The sequence below is a fragment of the Cornus florida genome, unplaced genomic scaffold, assembly GCF_030987335.1.
Source record: "Cornus florida cultivar Cherokee Brave unplaced genomic scaffold, ASM3098733v1 CherokeeBrave_3.0.0_Hap2_Chr10, whole genome shotgun sequence".
Classification (NCBI taxonomy): Eukaryota; Viridiplantae; Streptophyta; class Magnoliopsida; order Cornales; family Cornaceae; genus Cornus; species Cornus florida.
The window spans coordinates 104,383,455-104,398,583 of record NW_026775580.1 but is presented as its reverse complement, the minus strand read 5'-3'; the positions used below and the strand labels follow the sequence as shown (position 1 = coordinate 104,398,583).

The following is a 15,129-nucleotide window of genomic DNA, read 5'->3' as shown; positions in this document are numbered from 1 at the left end:
GCATTTTCTTCAAATAGCTAAGATGTGACTACAGCAATTTGAATCTGTTTTCACATAGCTAGTGTTATGAAAATAGGATCGAATGGAGTTATCGAGAATAAGAGAAAAAATAAATGGTAAAAGAAAATAACTAGGTACACACACACACACAAAAGATGAGATAAAAATTTACGTAGTTTGATTTTACCTATATTCATGAAAAAAAAATAGATAAATATTTCACTATAGATATATGATGATACAAAGTGGCTCACACTCAAATACACCCAACAGAGTTGTACTCACAAAATGGATTCTTGATTACCTTCCTAAAAAAAAAAAAATGGATACTTGATTTATGTACCCATAAACTCTCCCACAATCTGATTTTAGAAGAATGAGAAATGCTGCCTATTTATAGGGAACTGGAATGCATCACTTGAGAGCACGTGGCTGAAGATCTTCAAATGATGAAAGTAGGCTGCCACTATAACATTTTAATATCCAAATGTTGCTGCCTCCACTTTCAGCTAGTGCACATGTTGCTACCTCCACTTTCAGCTAGTGCATAAATATTTGGCCTTCATATTGGAGATTGCAACTTCTTCTAAGAAGATCAGCATTTAGTATAAACTATGAAGGGAGAATTATAAATTTAAAACACTTTTTATACTTCCACTCTAGTCAATACATTCAAATCTACTGAAAATGGGTAATTTAGAAAAATTATGACAGTTTAAGCCTCGGGGCAGAGGGAGTACAACAGCTATTAGCTGGAGTACTGTGAAGCAGGAAATCTAGAGTTCAATTCCTGGTTGAAATTTGGTTCTGCGTTATAGTTATTGACATTAAAGAAAAGAAAAAAGAACCACCTTGTTAGTGCTTTCCTTGAGCACATTAACATTCACAGATGACTAAAGAATACACATCTGAGTAATGGGTTCCAATACATTGAATTCAATATCTGAGGATCTTTAAGAAAAGAACTTTTTGCATTTAGTAAGTGAAATCAAGGATGATTACAATGGCATTGGAGTGCATTAATCAGGAAACCTGTCACTTCTGTAGTACTAAAATATTGTTAGGCTTGTGAATATTTCTTGGATGTCACTTATGGTGTGATGGGGTTGAAAAATAGATCTAAAGTAGGAGGAATGTGCAGTTGAACACTCCTATATTACATAGACTTGGGTACTGGTTTAATAGGAGGAATATGCAGTTGAACACTCTTATATTACATGGACTTGGGTACTAGTTTGTACCCACGTGTCAAGTCCCCAAACAGGACACAAGAATTTTGCTAAATATCATATTATTTAATATTTTCTATTTTATTTTCTAGTGTAAAATAATATTTTCATTTATTTAACGTAGTGTGTAATATAGGCATTTCATTCATTTTGAAGCCAATAATATTGTAAAATTGAATTATTGGATATTTTTTTAAGCTGCATGTCTAACAAAATGTCGGATTGATATCCAGTACTAATTTTTGAGTATCTTGTGTCTGACACGAGTACTTGGCTTACTTTTCAGAAGTTCCTATAATGTTATCACGATCTTTTAGAAATGAGAATTAGAAATTGAGTTTTTCAAAAGGAATAACTTAAAAATTTACATTTTTGGTCCTTATGATGTGCCATTTTTGAAGGGGGTTATATGAAGTTCTGGACTAATTCCATTTTTTAGAGAGATGTGTTCCGACTAAGATCTTGGAAGAGCAAGAAAGAAAGTTTCCAATTACATACCCGAATACAAGTTTCTTACTCAGAAGCGCCAGAGGATATTGAACTTTTCGGAGACATTGCTGTAATATCTTTAGGGAAGCCCTTCTGAAGGTCCTTAATGAAGTCCACATACCTGGAGGTACCTCCTTTCGCGATAGGGGCTTGAAAGATATCATCTTAGCGTTATTTAGGGTGGGCGTAACCGCAGGGGAAGATTCATTGTCTTGTCCTAATGATCTTGAAATTTTATAATAAGTTGGAATCTTTAATCACATGACAACTATGTATTCTACATCGCAGATGGTTGCGGATAATATGTTATCACTTACAGCTATGAAGGCTTCGAGGAGGATTATGTATCCATGGTTGAAAATTGATCAAAAGTTTTGTTTCTGTTTATATTTGCAAATCCAACAACCTACTTGTTTCAGTGTAGTGTCTTCTGGCATAATAATACCAAAATGTCCCTCCCTATATATGATTTTATGTATAGAGTTTGCACTTCTAGATTCAGATGGAAATCTCCTTATGCTCTTTCAAATTCCAAAAAGTAAACAAAAAATGTTGTTACATAGTGATATTGACCAAGTATTTGTGCACAAAATCTTGATCAAAATGTTGTTACATAGTGAGTCACAGCTAGTGCAATTTAGGTGCAAGTCATATCTGAGCCATACGTGTTAATAGCTAGTGTAGATACAATTGATGATGAGATATGGGTGCTTCGCAGCCAGTATCTTCACAGAGGCATTGTTGGAACTAGGCTAGTTTCACATGGTTTTGTCATCTTCTCAATAATTAACAGGGTAGGTATTGATGGCCAATATATTGTACTAGAGGGATGATAGCGTCAGTCGCCCCGCTAACAGTCGACACACAGCTCAACAAGAATTTGTGCACAAAAGGTACCGGCACAAAACACTAAGAATAAAAAAATTAACAAAAGTCAGCAGCCAATAAGTTGTTGACACGTAGCTCGACTGTTAGCGAGGGGACTGTCGCTAGCATCCCTCATTGTACTAAACCCAATTCTTGATAGAGTAAGGCTATGATGAAAGCATTCTCACTCAATCTAAGGACTGTAAACGAGCATTCATGGTGAGAGCACTCAATTTGAACGAGAGATTCGACACCATATCATTGCATGGCATTTTTTTTTTTTTTTTTGGCCCCTGTCAAAGAACTCCCACAATTGTTTTGGGCATACAATTCTAAGCTATCACACAAAACATTACTGTACTTGTATTGTCTTTAATATATTGTTTAGGCTTTAGACGGCCCAAGGAGAGTTTTTGTCAAGATCAATGGTTACCAAACTTAAGATTTGACCCATCTGTGTTACAAAAAAAAAATATATATATAAACCATTTATCAATTGTATTCATACAAAGTTCAATTGCTCACAAGGTAAATTGATAAAGGAAATGTATTGGAAATGACAAGCAATGAAGTTGTATTTTCGATTACAATATCGCGTTTTCCATTAAAAAGATGAAACTTCCTTCTGGGACAAAAACAGACCAGAAGGGCCACCCTTGGGCAACAAGGCTAGTCTCACAGGACCTTCAGCACCTTGTTCAACAGTTAAGACTCCAGTATTGCAATTAAGTTCCATATTGACAAAGCCAGGGCAGACACAATTGATGGTCAAGTTTGGGTACCTCTTGGCTAGTATCCTCGAGTAGGCATTCATGGCTGCTTTTGATAATGTATATGAAGACAGAAAATCAGGCCAGCCTTTTGCTTCTAACAAACCCTCTTTGAAATCTTTCAGGAACTCTTTTAAGACCTCTCCAATTCTCTCTTCTGTGAGGCTTTCGTCATCGTTTAATACTCCTTTAGCCCATTCATTGGGTATAAACTGAAACTAACATACAACAAAGTTGGACTCAACTATTGGTAGAGTATTTTACTAAAATTTAATAACAAATCCACATTTCTACAAACAAAAGTAGGTTCTGAACAGGTTAGCTGATTCCTTCACTTTGTTCTTTATGGTATGTCATTTTTCATGAAAACTGGCATGTAGACCATATTCATTTCATAATATATATATATATAAATAGACAGCAATTAGCATTCCTTTTTTTTTTTAACATTATCTTCCATCAGACATATCAGTTTCAGATGATAAAGTAAAGGTAAATAAATAGATGAATTCTTCATTAATTTTTAAAAAAGTCCACTAGTTTATGCAAAAAGGTCCCTAAGTTGGCTCAACCTGTTCAGATTTAAAGTGGATATTGAGATAGAACTCAGTAAAAATCTTAACTTGGCTAAGTTAAGTCAACCCATCCACTTTGATTCTACTCAGCAGAATTTCAAGGCAAATAGGCAACTAATATAAAAAAAGATTTAAGGTTTTTTTTTTAATTTTTATTCATTTATTCCAGGGTACCAACAATTAATCTGAAGTACAATTTTGTTGCTTTTATACCTTTAACTTCCCAGAAGTGGAGGAGACATTGACAATCCTCGGTGAATCAGATAACTGGAGAAGTGGAATAAGTGCTTCAATCATGTTTCTGGCCCCATACTAGTTTGTTTTCAAGCATTCTTCTGCCAAATCACAAGGCTGAGTAGATTTCTCTTTCCAAGCGATTCAAACTCGTCCATGCTGCATCAGTGAAAAAGAATTTAATTTACCATATAGCTTTTAGTCATTACTTCCAAATTCACTATCAATGGAAAACAAATGTCAATCTATTGTGCTCAGATCAAAAATATCACACAACTTGCATAGTTTAGTATACCTTTACAGAAAGCACAATATAGTTCACAGGAATCAAATATCTTAGTAGCTAACTATAGAGCATATATAATAAAATCTAAAAAGGCTAACAAAACATACTTTATTATAAACTACTGAGAGGAAACTCGGAACAAAGTATAAGTTTTCTGGTGGATGCTATAATGATTTTTCATCATCTTATTACGAAAAGTCAATTTAATTAAAATTATATAGCATTCTTGCAAAGGCCTCTCGCGCAATAAACAAACGTAAAAAGAAAAATTAATGGAAAGAAAAACCTATCTGTATATGCATTTTGGGCATTTTTCACTTACTTTTCTCCAAGAAAATTAGAAGCTAAAAGATGATTATGTACTTCAAGTGAACTGTACCGTATACATCTTTGAAATAGTATCCAAATTATAAATCTGGTATGAAGACTTACCCCGCCATCAGCATTTACTAAAGTTCTAATTGTTGGGAAACGTGCTAATTTTAAAAACTTTTCAAGGGATTTTGATTCATAAATCTTGATTAATCACATAGAGACAAGTTTTATGCAAAAATAAAATATGATGTATCATTCAATTAACAGATTAAATACTTACATCAAAGATTTGAGTAAACCTTTAAAACTTTCCTCTAAAGTGAATGTTCTCACTTATTGTAGATCCCTTAGGAAGATGCTTTCTCCTTGGATCTCCATCTTCTTGGTAATTATTTTGCCTTTAGGAATCACTCATAAGCCTTCATGAATGACCTTGGAAAATTAGGCTTGTGGGAATCTCCATTAGATGAGAACACTAACCCTAATTTTCTAGAGAGAGAAAATTTATTCATATTTCCTTCTCCTCAAAATCACCCCCAAAATATACACAGACCATGTATATTTATAGGCAACATAAAGGTAAAGAAAAGGAAACAACGAATCTTTCTCAATCTCTAATTCACATATCTCAAATCTAATATGATTCCAATATCAAGTTGGGCTATGAGTGAGAATCCATTGGGCCTATTATTTTATTGGCTATAATGAATTAATAATTGGCCCGGTCCATGGACCCAATTCAATTAATTCATAAATTAATTTTTACTCCACTAAAAGAAATTAATTGAACTCCAATTAAATAATAAATAACCTCTAAGTCAATATTACACTTTGACCCCTCTATGCATAATTAGTTATCGGATAAATAAAGCCATCAATCCGACTACTTAATTAATATATTTATTTTAGTAAATTTGATTATTTCTGGCTCGATCACAATAAAACATTTGTTTGACAAAAATAATAATTTAAATAAATAAATATATAATAAATCATTTTGTCTAAAAACACACGAAGGCCTTCGAATTTACTTTGTGATCAATCATAATCAATACAAAATAAATATAAGTAGTAATGATGCAAATATTGAAAATATAACTCTCTAACTATTAATTACATAACTACCCAAAGTGTCGGTCTAAGGATCCCGAAGAATCCGCCGAACAAATCAAAGTAATTATTAATTAATAAAAGAGTCTATAATTTTCTCATGCTTAAGAGTCAAATATCATGACGATAATAGGGAGCAATTGCATACGACGGCTCTCGCAATATATCTCAACCTAACGCGGATCCAGTTCAAGTCTTAATTAATTATGAGTCCATCCATAATTACCGACTATGAACAATTTATAATTACTATTTATATATTATGCATTGATTGTCATCACTTACATATATATATAAATATTTCTTGTAATCACAGGGACACTATCAATTTCATAATGAATCGAAATATAATACATTGAATTCACCAATTGTATAAAATATAAATATTTCAGAAACGTCAGGAACATATGTCACTTTAATCCAAACAGGAATTTGCTATGCCAGGGCATATAAATCCCAACAGCTCCCACTTGCCCTCATAGCCAATTCAAATTGCACCTAACTCCAATATTATCCAGATGATAATCAAAATTATTGATCAATAACACCTTTGATAATGGATCAACAAAGTTGTGCACTAACGCAATGTTCTAGCCACAAGTACATTTTCCTCATAGCCAATTCAAATTGCATCTAACTCCAATGTTATCCAGGTGTTGATCAAAACTATTGATCGACGACACCTTTGTTAATGGATCAACAAAGTTGTGTTCCAATGCAATGTTCTAGCCACAAGTACATTTTCTTGCCGGACAATATCATGTAGAACATGATACTTCCTATCAGTGTATTTTGTTCATCTATGGAACCTTGGGTTATTGGTTTGGACTACTTCTACACTCGATAGGCAGGCTAGTATGCTTCACAACCTCTAAATCAGTGAGATCAAACCAATAGGCTTCTTTTGCCTCCTTTAAGGCTGCAATATATTCCACCTGCAAGTTTGAGTCAGCAGTTGAAATCTGCTTAACAATCTACCAACTGATTTCCCTTCCATTAAGTGAACATACACTAAGTCATGAACCTCATAGTATCTACTTCTGATTGAAAATCAGAACTAGCATACCTGACTAGGACCATATCATCACATCCATAAATGAGTATGATATCATTGATTCTCCTTAGGTACTTAATGATATTTTTCACAACAGACCAGTTGTCAAGTCCAGTATTGGACTGATCTTTACTGACTATCCCTACTATGTAGCGGATGTCCTGTTTGGTATAGACCATGGCATATATGAGACTCTCATATGCCGAAGCATATTGTTCCAGTCTTATTTGCTCAATCTCCTTTGATAGTCTTGAAAAACTACTTACTAGATAGAGCAATCCATATCAATAAAGCAAGAACTCATTCTTTGAGTTATGCATACCAAACCTGGTCAAAACTTTATCAATGTAGGATTATTAAGATAAGCCTATTTTCCTTTTAACCTGATCTTGTAAAAGCTTGATACTAGGAATATAGTTTACATCTTGAAAATCCTTCATTTAAAAGTAATTGAACAACTACTTTTTTATTGATGACAAAACTTCCACGTCATTATAAATGAGTAGGATGTCATCAATATATAGAATTAAGAAAAATAATGACATTCCCTTGTACACTCATGATTTATTCACTAAGAAATCTTCTGGTATCTTTTTGTAGATTAACTTGCCTTCTATAAGTATCACCCAACTCGAAAGTTCTACAAGATCCCAGAATTTATTAGAATACATAGATTCCAACTCTGATTTCATAGTAACTCGCCAAAACGATCTGTATCCATATCGGTTCACGCTTCCGTGTAGCTTACTGGGTCCAACTCATGTTTAACAGGGATGTCCATAATGGTCTCACCTAAAAACATGATTCTGTCGGTTGGATGATAATCCTCCCACTACATTAATGTACCGATACAGGAATCTGTGTACTAGATGATGCTGACGCATCAATAGAGAATTCATATATTATTCTCAATCTCTATAATAAGTGTGTTCACATGTGATACATCTGGTACTCATACCATATTCTCTAACATTATGCTACTAGGTGTGTGATTCATAATATGATTCTCCTATAGATAAACAGTGAGTGTAAACAATCAACTTTTATCTTTCAGATCATAAAATAATCCATCCTAGTGACTTAAGAGTAGCTATCAAATCTAGCATGCCTATGATCTGCTTCCAACTTACTTGTCCATATCAAACGCACATGTGCAAGACTACCCCATACGTGCATGTGATTCAAACTAAGATTTAGTCAAAAACACAGCTCAACGGTATCCTTGAGACAAATTAAGATAGAATGCAGTTCATAATGCGTATCAATGTCATTAACGCTAAACTCTTAAATGAAAGAGATAATGTGGCATAACTGATCATAGATCTAACCATGTTAAGTGGAATTCTGTTATTCCTATTTGACACCTAAATGCATTTAGCGTCAATTGCGGAAAACTGGTATATAATACCCTCATTGACCATATAGTCTTTGCACTATCCCAAGAAATACTCATATCCTCGATCAGATCGAAGTGTCTTGATAAGTTTACCTAATATGTGCTCCACATCAGTCTTAACCTTCTCAGAATATACCAAGAGTTTAAGACTTGTGTTGCATCAGACAAACTTATCCAAAACGTGAGTAATCTTGCTTGGATGTTCATAAGACCACACGTGTCAGTGTGTACCGACTCCAATTGTCCTTTATGTCTATTTCATCTGGCTGATTAAGCCCTAAGAGTTATCTATCCTTCAAAATAGGGTTCACAAGTTTGGTTTAGGCTCCCCTGCCTCACTAGGTAATTAACCTTCTTTGACCAATCTTTGAATCTCATTTTGATTGATAACAACCCAAAAATAGACATTAAAAATACAATGAGTCAGGAATAACAATTTTTCTCTTAACATTCAATCTAGAAGATGCAACATTAGTTTTTACATCCTGCAAATCTTAAGAGTTTGTGATTATAGTATATTAACCATCTTTCAATGCACCAGAAGCAATCGCATATCTATTCAATTTTATAAAACCAGTTTTACAAAATAACAACACAGTTTTTATAAACCACAAGTGAAACAAAAATTAGATTGCGTCTAACTTCTGTGCATAAAGATAGTTCTCTAATACTAATATCCTCATACTCTATAATTTCAGATGTAATACTCCCACTGACCTAACTACAACCTTGGCATCAGGTCAAAAGATAAATGTATATCCATATCATCAAGGCTTCTGGATTCCTGAAATCCTTACGATGAATTGCAAACATGTTTAGTGGCTCCAGAATCTATCCATCAGGAATTAATAGATGCAACCACATAACATGGCTCAATGATTAAATATATATTTTCCTATGCCATGTCATTGCTTAGACAGTTCGTCCTATAGTGTTTTAGTTAGCGGCAAAAGAAACAGTTTCATTTGCCCTCAACATACACTGCCTTATTCCCTTTAACCTTTTAGATACTTATGTTTTGTGCTAGCCTAGTTCTATTATCATCCTTCTTCTTTACTTTGCCCGTCCACTTGGGCCTAGAAGAAAATGGTATAGACTAGGTTAGATTGATAGGAATGCCCATACTCTTGATTATCCCTTCATTTGTTACTAATTCTATAAGAATATCAGCGAGTGTGAACTCAAACTGATTCCTTATTTAGTTCATTGTAACAGAATCGAATGAGTTTGGTAACAAGGCACTAATCATGTCAACTTGAAACTTACCACTCAAGTCAGCCCTATTGATCTCCAGCTAATTTTTAAATAATAAACAATCATTTTCCAAAATTTGATTTCATACTGGAGTTCCTTAGGCTATCTTGATGCTATTCAAGTCTGATATAGTACTTTGGCATACTCTCTATCTAATCTCACCAAAACATCTTATTAACATTTAACATGATGCTTGAAGAAAATAAAATAATGTAAATGTTAGCTTTGGAGCGTATTCGAGGTAAACTCTAGAATATTGCACCAATTCATCTCATTTGCCTTATTTCACTTATTCAAAGCATTAATGTTCTCTTGGGTATCTTAAAGTAAAAGGATTTGGTTTTAGGAGTAGTAAATACATTTGTACCACCACGTTGTGAATAAAATATCTAAATTCCTTTTCTAGTCATTATAAATGAAGTCCACATACATTGAAATTAGCAAGCAGATAAAATGGATTAGACATAATTAGTTTGAATATAAATGCAATCATACAATATGCAAGGTGAATTATTAATACTGTCATGCATATTTAAAATTAAAATGAGTTTGTTAACCACATAATTTAATAATTCTCAATCGAACAAAAGATCATTATCATTATTGATGAACAATCCCTTTTAATTAATGTGGGTCCCTCAACTCTTTAGCATAATAAATCAAGTAATCAATATGTCAATAACTTATCCTATTGGAGGAGTTCATTATTACTATTGTTGAGATTCATTTACTATTAGGCGAGCACTTCCATTAAAATAGTATGTGGGTCCCTTAACCACTGCATGAAAAATCGGATAACCAATACGCCAATAACTTATTCGATTAGCGAAGTTCATTATTGTTATTGGCGGACAAATCCCATCATCTCCATATCTCTTAAGACAATGTCTTGTCTATTTATATGAAATGATTCCCGATTATGTTTAGCCTTTCTAAAATCACCTAATATAGACCACTCCGTTGGGGAGCTAACACTATTGATTTTAGATTGAGTGTATAACGTTATTAATACTCTAATGAAAAATAAAATATTAAATATGTTGTCATTATAATCTAGACTCTTTAAATCATGCGTTGGGCCTTATTTTTAAAGATCTAATTACAATGAACATTTAATATTTTTATTTTCATGAGACAACCATTCTTGTAATATTAAGACTCTTCAAATCATGCGTGGCGCCTTATTTTTGAAGATCTAATTACAATGGTTTTAATAACGAAGGCTATGGGGTAATGTATAAAAATTCCCGCTCCCACTCAATTTTTAATCATTAATAATTAGGATTTTGAATTTATTCATTTACATGATATAATGCATGCAAAACGACTTAATTTTAATCCAATTAAATTTAGAAAATATTTGGACTTTAAATGATTTACTAATATTTAATTTGAGGCACAAAAAATAATTAACAAAAATAATTTTTCGTTTCCCAATAAGTGCCCTCAAATTAATTAGTAAACAAATCCAATTAATTTTCATAATTTAATTAATATAAATCAAGTCATTTAATTAAATATCATGGATCCAATGCATGAACAATAATAATTAGCAATTAATTATTCCATGCATCACATACAATAATAAATGACAGATAAAACAAATTAAATGGCCAATGGATTTAGCTTTTAACATTTAACTGCTCTAATAATTGCGCGAGGGCCAATCAATGACCTGTGAACACCCGCAGAAGGCTGGTACTCGTTTGGAGAAGCAAAACACCGCTTGGAATGCGCCCGGAGGGCCCCACACGCACTCATACGCGCCGGGGGCAAGCAGCAGAACACTGCACGGGCCTCCACGCGCCCCCATGTGCAGGCACGCGCCTGAGGCGCGTGGAACACGCCTGCACGCGCTAGGTATACGCGTCAGCGGGTGAGACGCTCCTGCACGCGCTTTGTAGATGCTGCAGCGCGTGATTCCACGCGCCTGTCTTGTAGTTGCGCCGCATCACTGGGCGCGTGCATCTCACTCGCATTCCCATTGGGCGCTCATATAGCGCACCATGGAATGCGCTGCATGGGATCTTTTTTGCTTCTGATCTTTGATCTGAAGGCTGCTGGTGCGCGTGCATATGCACTGCGCCACACCGGATCATCCGTCCACCTTCCGGCAATGTCCCTCGCCGCCGGCATTACTCCGATCGCTGGTAAATTTCAAAAAATTAATAAAAAAATCCCAAAAAATTATAATTAAGCTCAAAAAAATTCCAGAAAAATTTCAAAAATTTTCGAAAAAATTCTAGAAAATTCTTGAAGCCTAATTTAACCCTTTTGGACCTTCCTGAAGCTTCATAGCATCCTTTGATGAAGATTACATGGCTTTAAATAAATTTACAATTTGAAATATAATGAAAAAAATTAAATTACATCATTGAACTTTCAAACGGCTAAATCAAAGCCTTAATTACATTCATCCAAAGATAAAATTACATTCCAATAACCTATAAGCTTCATCCATGGCCCAAACATTCATCAACATTCATCCAATCACAAATATACATACATCATGATCATATAAAAATATATACATATGCATATATAAATTTGGATCCATGAATGATGATTTTCATAAAATCATGATCTCTAGTAATGAATCAAACCATGCTCTGATACCACTGTTGGGAAACGTGCTAATTTTAAAAACTTTTTAAGGGATTTTGATTCATAGATCTTGATTCATCACATAGAGACAAGTTTTATGCAAAAATAAAATATGATGTATCATTCAATTAACAGATTGAATACTTACATCAAATGTCTGAGTAAACCTTTAAAACTTTCCTCTAAAGTGAATGTTCTCACTTATTGTAGATCCCTTAGGAAGATGCCTTCTCCTTGGATCTCCATCTTCTTGGTAATTATTTTGCCTTTAGGAATCACTCATAAGTCTCCATGAATGACCTTGGAAAATTAGGCTTGTGAGAGTCTCCATTAGATGAGAACACTAACCCTAATTTTCTAGAGAGAGAAAATTTATTCCTTTTTCCTTCTCCTCAAAATCACCCCCAAATTATACATAGACCATGTATATTTATAGGCAACATAAAGGTAAAGAAAAGGAAACAACGAATCCTTCTCAATCTCTAATTCACATATCTCAAATCTAATATGATTCCAATATCAAGTTGGGCTATGAATGAGAATCCATTGGGCCTATTATTTTATTGGATATAATGAATTAATAATTGGCCCGGTCCATGGACCCAATTCAATTAATTCATAAATTAATTTTTACTCCACTAAAAGAAATTAATTGAACTCCAATTAAATAATAAATAACCTCTAAGTCAATATTACACTTTGACCCCTCTATGCATAATTAGTTATCGGATAAATAAAGCCATCAATCCGACTACTTAATTAATATATTTATTTTAGTACATTTGATTATTTCTGGCTCGATCACAATAAAACATTTGTTTGACAAAAATAATAATTTAAATAAATAAATATATAATAAATCATTTTGTCTAAAAACACACGAAGGCCTTCGAATTTACTTTGTGATCAATCATAATCAATACAAAATAAATACAAGTAGTAATGATGCAAATATTAAAAATATAACTCTCTAACTATTAATTACATAACTACCCAAAGTGTCGGTCTAAGGATCCCGAAGAATCCGCCGAACAAATCAAAGTAATTATTAATTAATAAAAGAGTCTATAATTTTCTCATGCTTAAGAGTCAAATGTCATGACGATAATAGGGAGCAATTGCATACGACGGCTCTCGCAATATATCTCAACCTAATGCGGATCCAGTTCAAGTCTTAATTAATTATGAGTCCATCCATAATTACCAACTATGAACAATTTATAATTACTATTTATATATTATGCATTGATTGCCATCACTTACATATATATATAAATATTTCTTGTAATCACAGGGACACTATCAATTTCATAATGAATCGAAATATAATACATTGAATTCACCAATTGTATAAAACATAAATATTTCAGAAACGTCAGAAACATATGTCACTTTAATCCAAACAGGAATTTGCTATGCCGGGATATATAAATCCCAACACTAATAGCATCACTGTCCACTATGACTCCACTAATTGCTGCATTGTTGACCTGCACAGAGTCCCAACTCTTCTCATTACTTATTTCACAAAAATTTTAAAAAAATTTATATGCATAAGAAAGACAAGTCCTTATATAGTCTAGATTTTATGATGCCTTAATAAATGGCGACAACGATCATTAGATGTTAGGAAGTGCTTTTAGTACCACAACCTTCAAAGAGACATCTAAATGAGTATTGATGAATAGCATTGTCACAACCAAGTCTCAATAAAATAGTCCGATTAGTCTAACTGTTGGACTAAATATCATTTTCCTATAAAAAAACGATCAAACAAGTAATTAATTCTAAAAAAAGTGAGAAGAGTTCCAAAATGTTCAAGAAATGAAGTTGGAATCATACTAGGATATCAAGCTTTCCAAATTGGCACACCCAATTAAAACGTTATATAAATATAATATAATTATGAGTGAAATACCCCAACCTCTGTCCAAATATCTCCACGTTGAAATTATTGTTCAAATAATTATGGACACGTATTGAGATTTGTCTAAATTTCTCTGATCACTTAATTAGAGTTAAGTCTATCAATGAAAATTTATAAATAGACAAACTACCACTAAGTGAGAAAAATAATTCAAATCATCTTATTAGTATACCAAATAATCATTTTAACATATAATTCAACGTATTTGCAGTTAAAACAAAGTATTCAACAAATAATTCAATAAAATAGACATTGGCTAAGGTATTGTTTAATAAAATTAAAAATTACGCACGGAAAATCTTAAGTACGGAATTTTAAACGCTAAAATTTTAGGTGTTGAATGTATTAATTTGAAACCCGTTTGATAATGTTTTAATTTTAAGTACTAAATTCATTAACATTGTTTGTTATATACAAAAGCTAAAGTCTGAAAATTGTACAAATTATATTTTTGCCCCTCAATATATGGTACTCATAACAATTTTATAATATAAAAGTATTAATAAAATAACCACATTAATTCACTCAATGAAATATATCAATTTAACAATGAATAATAATGTCAAATAATCATAAAAATATAAAATTCTTAACTAGAAATAGAATTATATTATTTAAAATATATGGGCTTTGGATTATATAATATTTATGTACAGTATTGAAAAGGATGTTAAAAATATTAAAGAAAGTAGGTGAAAAATAATTCTTATCTAAAAATATAATTTTGTTATATAAATATTGGTATTAAATCAATTTGAATAGGTAACCAAAGAGACTTGTTTATACTATAATACGTAGAATTATTATTATTATTATTTTGGGAATTTGGTAAAATTATATATTTTTTAAAGAATTTGTTCTACAATGTAAAAGTAAAAAAGAAAAAGAAGAAAAAAAAGAAGTAACAACCAACCAAATATATATAGAAGAGTTTTTCAACTAGAGAACTCATTCTATTTCTAGATGCAGAAAGAAATTGCAAAGAGAGTTCTAGATGAGAGAGCATGATTATTTGAGGA

At 32.6% G+C, this 15,129-nt stretch overlaps 1 pseudogene; it reads right to left on the bottom strand.

Moving 5' to 3' along the window:
• Positions 1 to 3,189: 3,189 nt before the first annotated feature.
• LOC132278311 ((+)-neomenthol dehydrogenase-like) lies at positions 3,190 to 14,046 on the bottom strand (annotated as a pseudogene).
• Between the last annotated feature and the right edge of the window lie 1,083 nt (positions 14,047 to 15,129).